The sequence below is a fragment of the Apteryx mantelli genome, chromosome Z (genome assembly GCF_036417845.1).
Source record: "Apteryx mantelli isolate bAptMan1 chromosome Z, bAptMan1.hap1, whole genome shotgun sequence".
Classification (NCBI taxonomy): Eukaryota; Metazoa; Chordata; class Aves; order Apterygiformes; family Apterygidae; genus Apteryx; species Apteryx mantelli.
Genome location: NC_090020.1, coordinates 33771073 through 33784559, shown reverse-complemented (window position 1 = coordinate 33784559; position 13487 = coordinate 33771073). Strand labels below are relative to the sequence as shown.

General features: G+C 38.3%; 1 protein-coding gene across 1 annotated transcript in view; it reads right to left on the bottom strand.

Annotated features, from left to right (window-relative positions):
• LRRC2 (leucine rich repeat containing 2) overlaps positions 1–13487 on the bottom strand; it is a 52190-nt gene that overhangs the window by 8322 nt on the left and 30381 nt on the right. The window lies entirely within an intron of this gene.

Sequence of the window (13487 nt, the reverse complement as noted above, 5' to 3'; positions counted from 1 at the left end):
ATGTAAGCATGCTGTGACAGAAATAGCATCTGATCAAAGTCAATATATTACAAGACATACAGAAGTTTAACCCACAAATGCCTATCAGTACATTATAAACCAGCTTTTGCCCAGAAATTTCAGGCTCATTGAAATCAAAGGAAATTTGTACCACCACAGTAGTTATAGTACATTTCATCTCCCAAAATGTGGAGATTGGCACTCAGTACCTCAGTAGCTTGGTGAAAGCACTATGGGGTATTTGACAGAAAGAGCAGCCTAGGAGCAAACTTAACAGTTGTCTCCTTAGGTTTCTAATGTTCAAACCAAATCCCTAACTCTTCTTTCACAAAGCTGTAGATGTAAGGTCTCCTCTAATTTTATTAACATTCCTGGAGAAAAGTATGATTAAGAGAAAGGTTACAAGGGGGCTTTTAGAAGATCTTTCTTGAAAATATACACATATATTTAGAGTCCAGTCCACTACTGAACTACCAAACCAGACTCTTAACCCTGAGGGGGCAAAGGTATTTAACTAGTCATCCCTTTACCTTCAGTAACCAAATGCTATTTTACATATTTTGTGACAAAAACCTTTCAAGCATAAAAGTGTGCAACTTCACACAGCACTTGCGTTGGTGGTAACATGATAAGGTAAGTCCAAACAACGTACGTGGAAGCAGGTTTTCACCCAAATGACATTATTCTGATTTTGCAATGATCACATCCTAAACCTTTGTGGAGTTAATCCACAGTCACTGTTATTATGATGCCAGACTGTTTACTTACTAGTTCAACTTTATCCGCTTTCATCTCTGGAGCATTACCATCAATTAAACACCTAATATTTCAAATGTAATAGAGTAATTATAGTTATGATGATCTAAATATTAGAAATTCACAGAAAAGAACAATTTCACAATTTTCTCAAACCTTTCATCAGGACTGCCAAGAACGAGAAAGCTGGCTGCACATACAATACTCACAACAATATCAGGTATTGATCATTCACATGATTGAAGAACCACATAGCAGTAAGAGCAGGACTATTCTTCATACAGTTAAACTCCCTGAGAAACTGGATCATGTGTTTAGATTTAAGTATAGGAGTTTTCCCAAGCCAATAGATGAGTCACAGGCATGAAATTAGGCACCTGACTGATGATTTGCTGGGCTGGTGCCATAACAAGTCTGCTGTCTCAAAAAATAAATTTATGTTGATTAAACTATATAAAATTTTCATTGTATTACTACTGTAGCTACATGCAGTCTGCATATATTATTGCACTTTGCCATCATAAAGTCATCTCTTCTCCAAATCTCCAAACTTTGAAAATTAAGAACACACATTAGGAGGGAAAACTAGGCTCTACCAAAGTCAGTGACAGAAGTCTCATCAACTGCAGTGGATCCAGGAACTCACTTTGGGTGTGTACTCTTCATGTCTTTAATTAAAGCTGTTAGTTAGACCACCAATGTCAGTAGTGCATGGGCATGAAGCAACCTCTCCAGAGTGTTACTGTAGAAAGCGTCCTCTGGGTATCAAAAGACCTCTTTTGAAATATATTCTGTTCCATCACCGAGAGATGACAAAAATAGCTCACTTTCACAAGAGAACAGAGACAAAGCCAACAAATTTTTTTCATTTCCCCTCCAAGTTGCAGCAGCAGCCAAAGGAGAGATGCTATTCAAACGGTGCAGACCCAGTCATGATTTAAACATACACAGCAATCCTGTTTTGCCATGACAATACACTGCAGCTTGTGAAGTTATTGTTCTAATTTTAAAAAAAATGAGCATGTTTGTTTGAGCTCATTCAGAAACCCAGAGTAAATCAGTATTTGCCAGAGGAGGAATATAGGAGAAGGGAAAAGAGGAAAACACCCAAAAGAGATGAAAATTTTATTTTGTAGCTTCTCTAAATGGATATTATGAGCAAAGATGACAACAAAAATAAAGAATGCTAAATCACGGGTTTGTTCTACACTGATAAAATAGCAGCCATTCACTTTAAAGGAAAAGATAACAAGGGTATTTAAAGAGAGAATATCAGTAGAAAAGAACCAGGTAATGGCATAATATTGACAGAAGCAAAATAAATACCAAGAAAAATTATGAGAAAGAAACAATCAGGTGAAACTGAGAAAGGGATCCTATGACTCTAACCTATTACAGTAGCAACATTTTGATGATTGATGTTGATGAAAACACTTCACCTTATGTATACTGACGCTGGGCAATAGCAATAGCTTTCTACACCAAACTGAACAAATGCAGCCTGATAAACTTTTGAAAACAAGACTTTCATGGAATGTCAGCCAGAAACCAGCTTGTCCAGAAAAGTAAATCTTATTGTAAAATAAAAAGTCCAACACATTATTTTTATTAACTCTAGTGAGATTTTTGTAGAGGTAAAAATCATGTAGGAGGCAGAATACTAATGTTCCTGTCTTCAGTAGCAGAGGTCAAAAGATTTGAGGAGTGATTTGTGATCTGTCAGTTGCTTCATGTGATATCAGAAATAAGACTGTCCATTTTTTTGCTTTACAAATGGAGTAGAACATTTTGCCTTGTAACACAGTTACTTCACTAAAATGCATGTTTCTTGCCTGTTGGGGTGCTGGGCAACATTAGCAGCTTGACAAATACCACCAACTGGACACCAATCAAGAGAACCCTGCAAGCCAGAATTAGATATATCTATTCCTGAAGCAGGGGTTTCATGATGAAAATGCCCAAATTCAGGGAAGTCACAACAAAGATGTGTTTTGCACCCTGTGACGTATCTGGTCTGGAATTAGACCTTAACTACTTGAGCAAACTGTTGCAAAATATCCATCACCAAAATGCGGTTGGGGTGGGGGGAGGTTAATGCCACAGACTGTATGTGCATGACAGTACACAAACCTACAATTGACAACACTGTCAAAAACTGGACATGACAATCCACAGCTTTGTGGCTTGCCAGGATTACAGCAAAATTTCTCTCCATCCTCTTTTCCTTTCTCACAATGCTCTTAGAAACATGCTTGTATTTTTTCTGTACATATTTTGACACGATTGCCAACCTAGCAGGAAATGTTGGAGTTCATTCGTTCAAACCCAAAAGATTCTTTTCTTTCTACATTGTACCAATATTTGTGGGAGGGCTTATGTCCTGCTCTGCTACACAAACATAAAAATTGGAATAAAACTAGTATTATTAAAAGACTCAGATATGGGAGACAGGCTTTTTCCCTGACTTGGACAAGAAAGTTGAGGAATGGTGCATATATTGCATCTGCGGTGGGGTGGGGTTTGTAGTAACCAACATGTGGCTGCTTTCCAAGAACCTGTTGCTGCATTAAAGAACCCTTCTTGCAGTTTCTACTGCTTCATTGCTATTCTGCACTGCTCCAGCCAGGCTGCATCCAAGTAGCCTTCAGGAATGGATTAAAGTATTATTGTTATTAGTCAGTGCTAATAAAAATATGAGTGAATACTTATTCTTACACTTACTTATAAAAACTTATAATGAAACTTGGCTTTCAAGACACCTCTTACAGGGAGGATTCCCCTGACCTGGAATTTGCCAAGATCTGGCACAGGCACTGGACAGTCTCCAGCCCTCCAGTAACACCACCCAGCCAAGTACATTTCAGCACTGCCCCACAGCTGGGGACACGGCAAGCCTTCAAGCTGCTGAGGAGACTGTCTGTGTTTTACTGAAAATTCTTTAAGGATTCTTTTTAACTTTCTTTTTTAAATATACACTAATGAAATACTTGCTGAAATTGGTATTTCCTAATCAAACTGTCTGAACAGAAAATATCTGGCCCAATTCCCAGTGTAGCCAAGAAGACTCTGTAATTCAGGCAAGCTTCTAGGTCTAAATTATGTCAGGAGCACTTCCATCAGCTCAGAGCACCTCGGGAAAGGCAGGCATAAACACAGCTGAATGCTCGGTATATAATGCTCCCTGGATTGCTAAATTTTTTCCTGTGTCATTTAAATGCACAGGGAAACTTTGTCTAAGAAAATCAAACATGCGGTCCAGTCCAGCATAGTTACTCAGAGGATAAATTGTGTATAATTAGGCCTCATGGTACTAAAACAATATAAACTCAAACACATCTGCACTTTCTTCTATGTACTGTTATCAAAAGGAGCAGCTTCCAAGCAAATGCTTTACTACCTAGCCCCTTTCAGACCATATCCCAGGTTCTGTCATTTCATTTGCTTAGCTACACATTGCTGCTGGAGACTTATTCCCATAGTCTTTTGCTTAACATTAACTAACAAAAAATTTCTACATATTTGTCTACATCTTTTACAGTGCCAGATAACATTTTCTGTGAACATGACATTTTAGGAATACCTACATAATGCTTTAAACATATAAAAACATAGATAGGAAACTGCCTACTGAACACACACCTAGACTGAGCAACATTTATTATTAACAGCATACATCTAAAAGGTCAAAATTTTCACAACTGCAAATAAAATCTAACATGGAAAAGTAAAAGTTAATACAAGAAAAGTGAATTATGCACATTTCTTAAATTGACTGGAAGCTGGGAAGAGATGGAAAGGTGAAGAAGGTAATTGTATCTATCTCAGTGAAAATCTTCTGCTCAATATACACTAGTGGTCTAGAAAGTAAGTAGTTGGATATATATGTAATATGATATACAATAATAATCCTGTAAACTACTTGCCACTACATAAATCAATTGTACACCTACATCCAGAACACCATATGCACTTTTAGTCATTCTGTCTCAAAGAAAAATACAACCATAATAGATGGGATTCAGAGATCAGCAATGATCATTAATAGAATGGAAAGACTTGTATTATTCTTATTGATTCTTTTGTTCTGCAATAGTTCTGAAAGACCTAAATCAAAATTATGAAAGATTAGAACAGTTTAGCCAGAAATGGTAAATACATGGTTCTTTCTACTTTTGCAATACAAGAGCAAGACAGCCAAAAGCAAGGCACTTCCTTATAAAGTGTACAAGTTCTCCTATACAAGCTATAAAATTTGCAATGACAGCATATTTCCAAGTCTAAGAATTTTGCAGAATTTAGAAAGGAATTTGACATTTTCAGAGGTAACAAAAACATCTATTTCTAGAGTCACAGTTCAAACAAGTCTGGTTCAAAATTTTTCAACCTCAGAAGATGGCACAAGCACTCACTGATGTTCTTGGTGGAAGAACACCGAATGCTCTCGATATTCAGCTTGCTTGTTTGGACATTTCAGGTGGAAACTGCTAGAAGTTGAACTCTTTTGGAAAGTTGATCTGCAGTGTACCACTGTATCCTAATATTAGCATCATCATACCAGGAGGATCTAGAAATAAAGCTTTGTGGTGCTATGTAGTAAAAACACCTATTGAGAGACCCCTGCTTTACAGAATTAACACCTTCACTAGCCCTGACAGGCAAATGGAAGAAAAGAAACAAACATGGTGACATGAAGTCACTTGCCAAGTTCAAACAATAAGGCAGAGAAAATATGACACAGATTTCCCAATTTATAGTCCTGAGGTACTCAGATCACTCCTCCAGACAGGTATTGTGAAAACTCTCAGCACCTATCAAGACTTTCTTTGATTAAAGTAACAAGATTAGTGGGGATTAAGATGACCTGTACTTCCACAACCTTCTCATTTCTTCCTTTTTAAAAAAAATTGTAATCCAGCATCCTACAGCTCCTAAGTGTCACATTAGGCCCTTGAATCAAGCCGACCTTTTCATTGCCTCTAGCCTGCATTTCAAAAAGCATTTTGTATCACCTAGTAGTCTGAAGGGCTGAAGACAGCTTCTGAGAATAAAAAAATCTTTCAACTACATTAAAAGCTGTTTTGGGTAACCTGACCTCCTCTTAACTATCTCCCTGCCCTGTAAGGAGTATTCAACGAGAAATAAAAAACTCGACAAAAGCAGAAATGGAGAACAGTTCATGTCATGGTGATGCCCACATCTGACCCTGAAATACACATCCTCTAATTCATCACAGTCTCTCTACCACTGTGATCCCACAGGTCAGATGTGACTTTTCATTGACCAAACCTGCATTTTATGACAAAAAAAAATAGCAGCTTCAAGACAGCTTGATAGTCCGTGTACACCTCCTAAAAGGATCAGCACTGGGAGTCATAGTCATACATACAGTCATGCCTGCTCATCACATAGCCCCCCGTATGCTGGTGAGCACTGGCTGGACTTAATCAGCATCCACACCACTCACCCAGTCTGCTGCACTGAGTCTCAAGTTTCAGGTTCAAGAAATCTGGATAAGCAGTATCAGCTCAGAGCAGTTCAGAGGACTGTTGGCAGAAGTGGCTCGAATAAGGTAGGTAAGGAGGAAGCAACCAAAAACCGGGCTAACTAAAAATAGACAGACCGGAAGAACAGAATTTACCAGGATCAATTTTGCAAAGTAAAAGATGAAGAGAAAAAAAAGTCTTATCCCTGCAAAGCTATACTTACAGCATGAAGCTGCTTTAACTTTACCATCGCCTTTGTTATTTAAGTTTTTATCATTCACAAAATTACCCACTCTTTCTGATTTCCAGCAGCAATAACCAGCTATGACAAGCCACAACAGTGAATTGCATGGATAGTCTAAACAGCAGGTGAGGAGAGAGCTTATTTAATATTTGTTCCAAGTTTTCCAGCCATTAATTTCATAACCTGAAATACATTGTGCTTTGCATTAATACTCAGAAGCATGATGGGGCCCAGGTGTGTGAGCTGAACAGAATCTCTTTGACCAACAAAACAGGAACCACGGTACCACATCCTGAACTGAATTCCCATGCATCTCCAGCATCACTTCCACTTCATGCAGGGTGCATTTCTGCATTTTTTTGCCCCGCACTAGTAAAGCAGATTCACGTCTACAGGGGACAAAAAATAGGGTGGCATCTTCTTTGTACTGATATGGCTGACCAGAGTCTTTAAGTCTTTTCCTCTGATCAGTGGTGATGAATAAAAAGTCACAGTCAACCCTATCAAGTGTTGTTTACAACTGTAAAAAGTTGATCAATCAGGTAACTACCTATAATTAGTTAACAACTGATAGGGATGCATTCAGTAATAAATTAAATACATTAACTTCAAATAGGCTCAGGAGCCAATTGCGCTAACTTAATTCTTCTCACTAGCTGCACTTCATGCAATAACTTGCTTCTCTCCCTCCTCCTACACCCCTCTTTCAGGCTCCCATGAATCTATGCACATGAACATCAAAGATATCCTGATGTTTCTTTTAAGTTAAGATATGCAAATGGCAGAATACTATGTACTACCTCTCCCATTACATCTGCTCAGTGGTTATGTAAAACCTGCCTCATGTTATCTCTGCTGATGGACAGAGAACATATATACTGGGATTTTGAAAGGCTCTGTTGCTATTGAACTCAGGGAGATTTTGAACTGTTTTCAGAGAAAGCAGAGCTGGAACAATGCTAGATAGATTTACCTATTGTAAAACCTTTTTACAATTAGATTCATTTTTTGGAACAAGATAGTCATGTTGCAGTGTTTGCATTATGTTGCTCATTGGTAAGGCTGTAAAAACACTTCTCTGTCATTCCCTGATATATAAAATTTCAGCCTGCGAAAGGTGGTATTATTTTCATTGAACTCAAGTGAAAGGTAAAGGTAAGTGGCACCAGGGCATGCAGGTAGATACGGATCACTTCTTTAATTAAATGGGCAGTTATTATTAGCTGCTGACTTGCTCTGACAGTGGAGTGTTTTTGAAGTGCTGTTGTATTAATTAGGAGACTTTCGAGGCACGGTGTCAAAACAGTACCAACTGACATGCTTTCCTATGTCTAACCACATAATCCCATTTCCCAACATATTGCTGTGTCCTTCTTTACCCCCTTGTCTATTAAAACATTTATGAGAGCTCCCACAGCACTAAAGCCTCCCTGAATCTCCTCTGACATCTGACACTTTTGCACCTGCTCTTTCATTTTTCACACCCCTCCTGCTAATGTTTGATGTTACATTTTATACCAGTTCCATAAAGCAGCTGTTCCTTAGCAGGGATTGACAGTACTTTGGCCAACTGTGACAGAAAGCAACTTGTCTGGAGCATTAAGCAAATTCGAAGGGAAAACAAGCACCAAGCAAAGAAAGGCAAGATGAAATTCCCTCCAACAGAAACACATCCGAGCTAAGCAGCTGCAAAAACAGGACTTTTGCCAGTGATTTCAAAAGAACAAGAATTTTGCCAGAGGTTGGCTTGGTGCTGCTGGCTTCACAGTAGCAAGTCAAGCTCTATTACACCACTCCTCACAGCTTTGTGATCCTGAATTTACTCAAAAAAGTCAAATTGCACAAATCAAATTCAGTTTTAACATATCTAGCATATAATTCCTTTGAAATTTTTTAAAGATGTTGCAAACACGGGGACTTTACAGGTCCTATATAATCCCACAAAATAAGGAAGGAAGGAGCTAAGGGTGATGATGAGCTCCCCCCATGCCTGGCTGGATGGTCAAACTTCTGGGAAATTACTGTCCTGTTCTTCCAGCTGATTCGAGTTTTGATTTTATAATTGTTACACACACAACAAAAATAGTAAGGACAAAAAAAAAAAAAAAAAGGCTGTAAGGTTGAGGGGTAGGAAGAATTACATGCTGCTAGGACACCCTGTCTCCACCCTTCCTGCTAAGTAGCATAAACACCTCCCTTTGCTGAATAGGACTGGTCACAGCAAAAGAAACAGACCAAAGGAGACCCAAAATCTCTGGTTTAAAATATCTTTTGAAATTGTACGAATATCTAAAAGTTCTTTATGCACATTTTGGATACTGCTGTGTTTGAAAACATTAGGAAAGTAACATTAGTCCTTAACGAAGCACTAATCGCAGCAGTGTCTTTCAGGGTCAGATATACTAACGTTATTGAAAAATGCAAAACACAGCTAATTAATATTGTATTCTTCAGGTAGCCATAAACAAAACAGAGAAATTGCACCAGTTATGTCTCCAGTTACTCTCTGAATGTTTTGAAAGCTCCCCAGTTCTCTACTTGCTGATATCAAGACTTAGCTGAAACCTCCTATGCATCAGAATTACAAAACAGGATTTTATTTGATCTGTTGAAAACAGGGTTTGCCAAACAGCCAGAAAGCTTAACCTTGCCATTTCTCTGAACTTCAAAGGTCAGTTTATATATGATTGACATGGAAACACAAGCATATATATAAACATGCTCTTTCTTTGACAAAGTATTCATGTGCTATGGCAGTCTCTGTCTCATATCTTCACTTTACACTGCCCAGACCTCGCAAAAGAAATGGAAAACACATACTGGTACTGAACATTATTCAGCACAGAATAATTTTGCAATATCCCTGTTTTTAATTTGATTTTGAACATCAGAACTTCTATCCTTAAACATTTCTGGTTTGGTGCTGGTGGTGTAAAGTGACTTCTCAGCCCTATGACTGTGGGCATGTGGCACACCAAATGGAACAAATGGAGGAAATGAGAATTTCCTCATCTTCCCTCTCTTCTCATTAAATGTCTTTTGGGTCACATCTATCAATACTCTTGGCTGATGTAGCATTACTAACAGAAGTTTACAGTATGGAAAAAGAACTGGCCCTTCAACACAGCAAATTTGTCTCTTTGAAATATCAACACAAAAGAGATATTCTGCTATGCACTGGAAATATTAATCAGGTGATGCAGTAAGTAACTGTAGAAAGCAATAAATTCTTAAGGAAGCATATCTCAGATTAAGGTCAAAGCAGTTTTTCTACACACCTATAGCCGAAGGCATACCTACTCGATAATACCATCTCTATTTCTAGAAAAAGTAATTAGTTGCATAACATGTACCAAAACAGCAATAGGAGCTGTATAAAATAGCAAAAATACCAGCATCTTCCCAATTCTTAAATTCACCTAAAAACACACAGGAACTACAACAAATGCATCCATCCCTCCCCCGTCTCTGCAGCCACAGAGCATTACAGCCAGTAAAATACTGTTGTGCTAGGAGAGGGACTAGATACCATACAGGGCATGCCTCTCCTAATCTGCTTAGCTACAGGGACAAATTCAGCTCTACAGAGGAGCCTTATAAGTTATATGTGCCATCTCAGGGAAGACTGTGCCCTAAACCCCACAGCTCAGCTTCCTCTACTGAGCCTAGTTACTGTGGTCCAGATGCATGTGTTACAAACTGGCTGCATTAATGGAAGGCCATGTAGGTTGCCATGCCTAACATTTACATTTGATTTCAATTCGTATTTTCACCCATGGCTAGAGACAGACACTTTTAACTTACAAATGAGGCCAAGACAGACTTGAATTCAGCTGCAGATCCACAAACCGTTGCTGCCAGAAGACTTACTTTGCAAGCAATCTAACCTTGAAGATAAATGGAACTTTAAAATCTAAAAATAATGGAGATTGCAATAGTGGAAGAGAGTAAAAATAAATTGAAAAACAGACACTGAATCAACCTGCTGTTCCTTAGGCATGGTGTAGTATACTATGAAATCCTAAGTCTTGCAAAAATGAAAAAGGAGAGCATACAACCTCAAATTTTTGTAATGGAGTGTTGGATCACATCATTTAAAGATTAAGTGAGAAGAGGTACAGAGTGCAGGGGTGGCCTTTGGACATAGGGAAAGAGTATTTTGCAAGGAATAAAAAGGCAAATGAACAGTGCACTGGCCTCCTGACACCGCAGCACAAGACTCAGCGCTCAAGGTATGGCTACAGAGCGAGCCAGACAGAAATACCCACAAAAGTCCAGCTACTGGGCACACATGCTCATCATAGGCTAGTTAGACACTCTGTGAAACAAGTAGTACCAGCCCAAGCGTAATGCCCTGCTTGAAGTAAACCAGCTTTTGCACACTGAGAAAAGTGGACATATTGCTACCAGTTATTGAACCTATTAACAGAGAGTGAAGATCCAGAGGATCCCTACTGTGCTAGCATACGTGCTAGACCATAGCATGCTTCAACTTAAAACAAAGCTGCTCTGTTTTGAAAAATGAAATCAGTAGATTAAAAAGACAAAAAGTATAACCATTATATGTTTAAGTTACCTGAAAATTAGTACAAGCTGAAGAAACTGATTCCTTTCTTGAACTGTTCCAAATTACAAAACTTATTAACAAGTTAACAGACTTAACAGAATTCATAACAATCTGTGAATTTCTTAGCTGACTGACAAATTCAGACACGGAAATAACTGATACACCAGCAGAAATTTGTGTACAGATATGACAGCTATCTCCCCAAATTAGGAAATTTAATTCAAAATGGGTATTTGATGCCACCATATGGTTTTGTATAGTGCACCTACATTCTCCCTCTGTCCCTCTTGGGTAGCAATTACAGTCATGCGCTATGTGATCCATCCCCCTGAGATTTCACCCCCTAAATTAAGTCATCTATACTGTATTTCAAGTCCATTTAAAAATTCATAATCCCTTCCCAAGAAAAGCAAAAAAAACAAACCAAAACAAAACAAATAAACTAAAAGCTTCCAGACTTCTCTATTTTCTGCACCTGTCAACAAGGAAACAGAAATGGAGCAGGGAGACTGATTACTGATGATGTAATTCAGGCTCCCTTCTGATCATCTCATAAACCTTTATGGTGCTGTCAGAAACTCTTGACTGAATTACAGGCCTGTTATCAATCTTCTTGAATCCATTATCGTGTATGTTATCAGTGTCTCTGTAGCCATTATTTTATGTACAAAACCAAGGTAAAATTACACTTTGATCATTTCTGCTGGCTTGGAGTTTGCTTTTATTTCTTAAAAGTAAGTTTTACACAAGAGAATACTGTTGTTTCTGTAAAGCATTTCTTTACCCTTTCCAGAAGGAACTTGTAAGGATTTGAAAGTCAAATAAAAATTGAACTTCCTAAAAGATGATAAGCAGGAAACAGTTTTAGAAGTTCTCCAATTTATTTCATGCATCAGTTACCACATTTTCTTCTTCCCTAATATTGTAAAGGGATCCCATTCACCTACCAGAACAAAACTTCCATGTACTTGCACATTCACACTCTCCAATTCCCAATACTCATACTGCAGGGGAGAATGACAAGCAATGAATATTTCACCGCATTAATAGATTTTAGGAATAAATGTATTAGATAATTGCATCTAATCTGTCTAATGTGAAGTCACAAACACTTCACAATATCTCTCCAATTTCCCTTTTTCATAGCCTCAGACAATTTAGATTAATTCTATACTTTTTAATTCATGAAGTAGTTACTGCTCAGTGACTACCACCTTTTGCTCATCTGAGGATTGAGCATCAGATACCTATTATATTAGCAAGGATACTGACACAATTGCTCTGAAAAACATCAGCTATATTGACTACACCAAAGGCCAAACACCCTGTAGCCTTTTAAATCATTTGACAAAAGGTGTTTGCTTAATTGTATGTGCAGTTTCCAAAGATGCCCTTGAAACATTGATTCTGGGAAACTAATTTTATAAACCAAATCAGAAGAGTTTGTGTAGCCTGCCTCATGGGTCACAGCAAATATAAATTAAGTGTTACCCTCCAGAGAAGCGAGGAAACACAATAGGCAATGACAATATATGTCTTTTTGATTTTGTAGACCACTCTGACATGACGTTGCTTCCAGTTTTTCTACAAGATACATAGCCATATGCACAGCTCAAAGTTTTTCCTATAGCATGTAACTGAGCCATTACCCAGTAGCCTACACACAGTTTTATTGGCTTTCAAACCAATAATATGAGACTACTAGAGGAGAACAAACTCTTTGAGCTCTCTGAGAGAAATACTGGCCTCTTGGGATTCATCCCTGTAAAGATTTACAATTAGTTTGCATTTCCTCAGAGCAGAACACAAGCATGGCCAAACGAGATCTCACACAAGCATAACCCACTCCAGCACTGCCTGGAAATCACCAGTAACAGATGTTTAGAGGCAGGGAAAAAAAGTAGAAATAAGCCAAGAAGAGCCTGACACTTTTCCCTGAATCTCTACACATTTATCTTCCAGTAATCAGCAGTTTAAGGACCTGGGAAAAATACTGATGGCATCTGAAACTGTGGTTAGGTTCTAGCAGACTATTTTAATTTCTGTGAACAGCAAGTCTTGGAGCTGCCACCACACAGAGCAGCCAATTATGCATCCACCAACAATGTCATGCCTGGGAGTCCTTTGACGGGTCTTTATGATATGTTCATACCATGCTTCACAGGTAATACAGACCTACAGTCCTGTCAGATATTTATGTTCATAGCAATATGCAGTGTTGTTCACAGACCTCCCTATACTCTTTTTAAAGAAAAACAGATATTGGGGACAAATTAAAGCTAGTATGTGAATCTGACTGTCAAGATCCACTTTGCTTTCACTGAAAGTAGCTATTTGCAGCCTTCCCCTTACCACCACTGGGCAAAATCGCTTTTGGGATCATGACCTCCTTCATCTGTCAGAATAAATATGAGCAGAATTTAGTCTCTTCAAAACC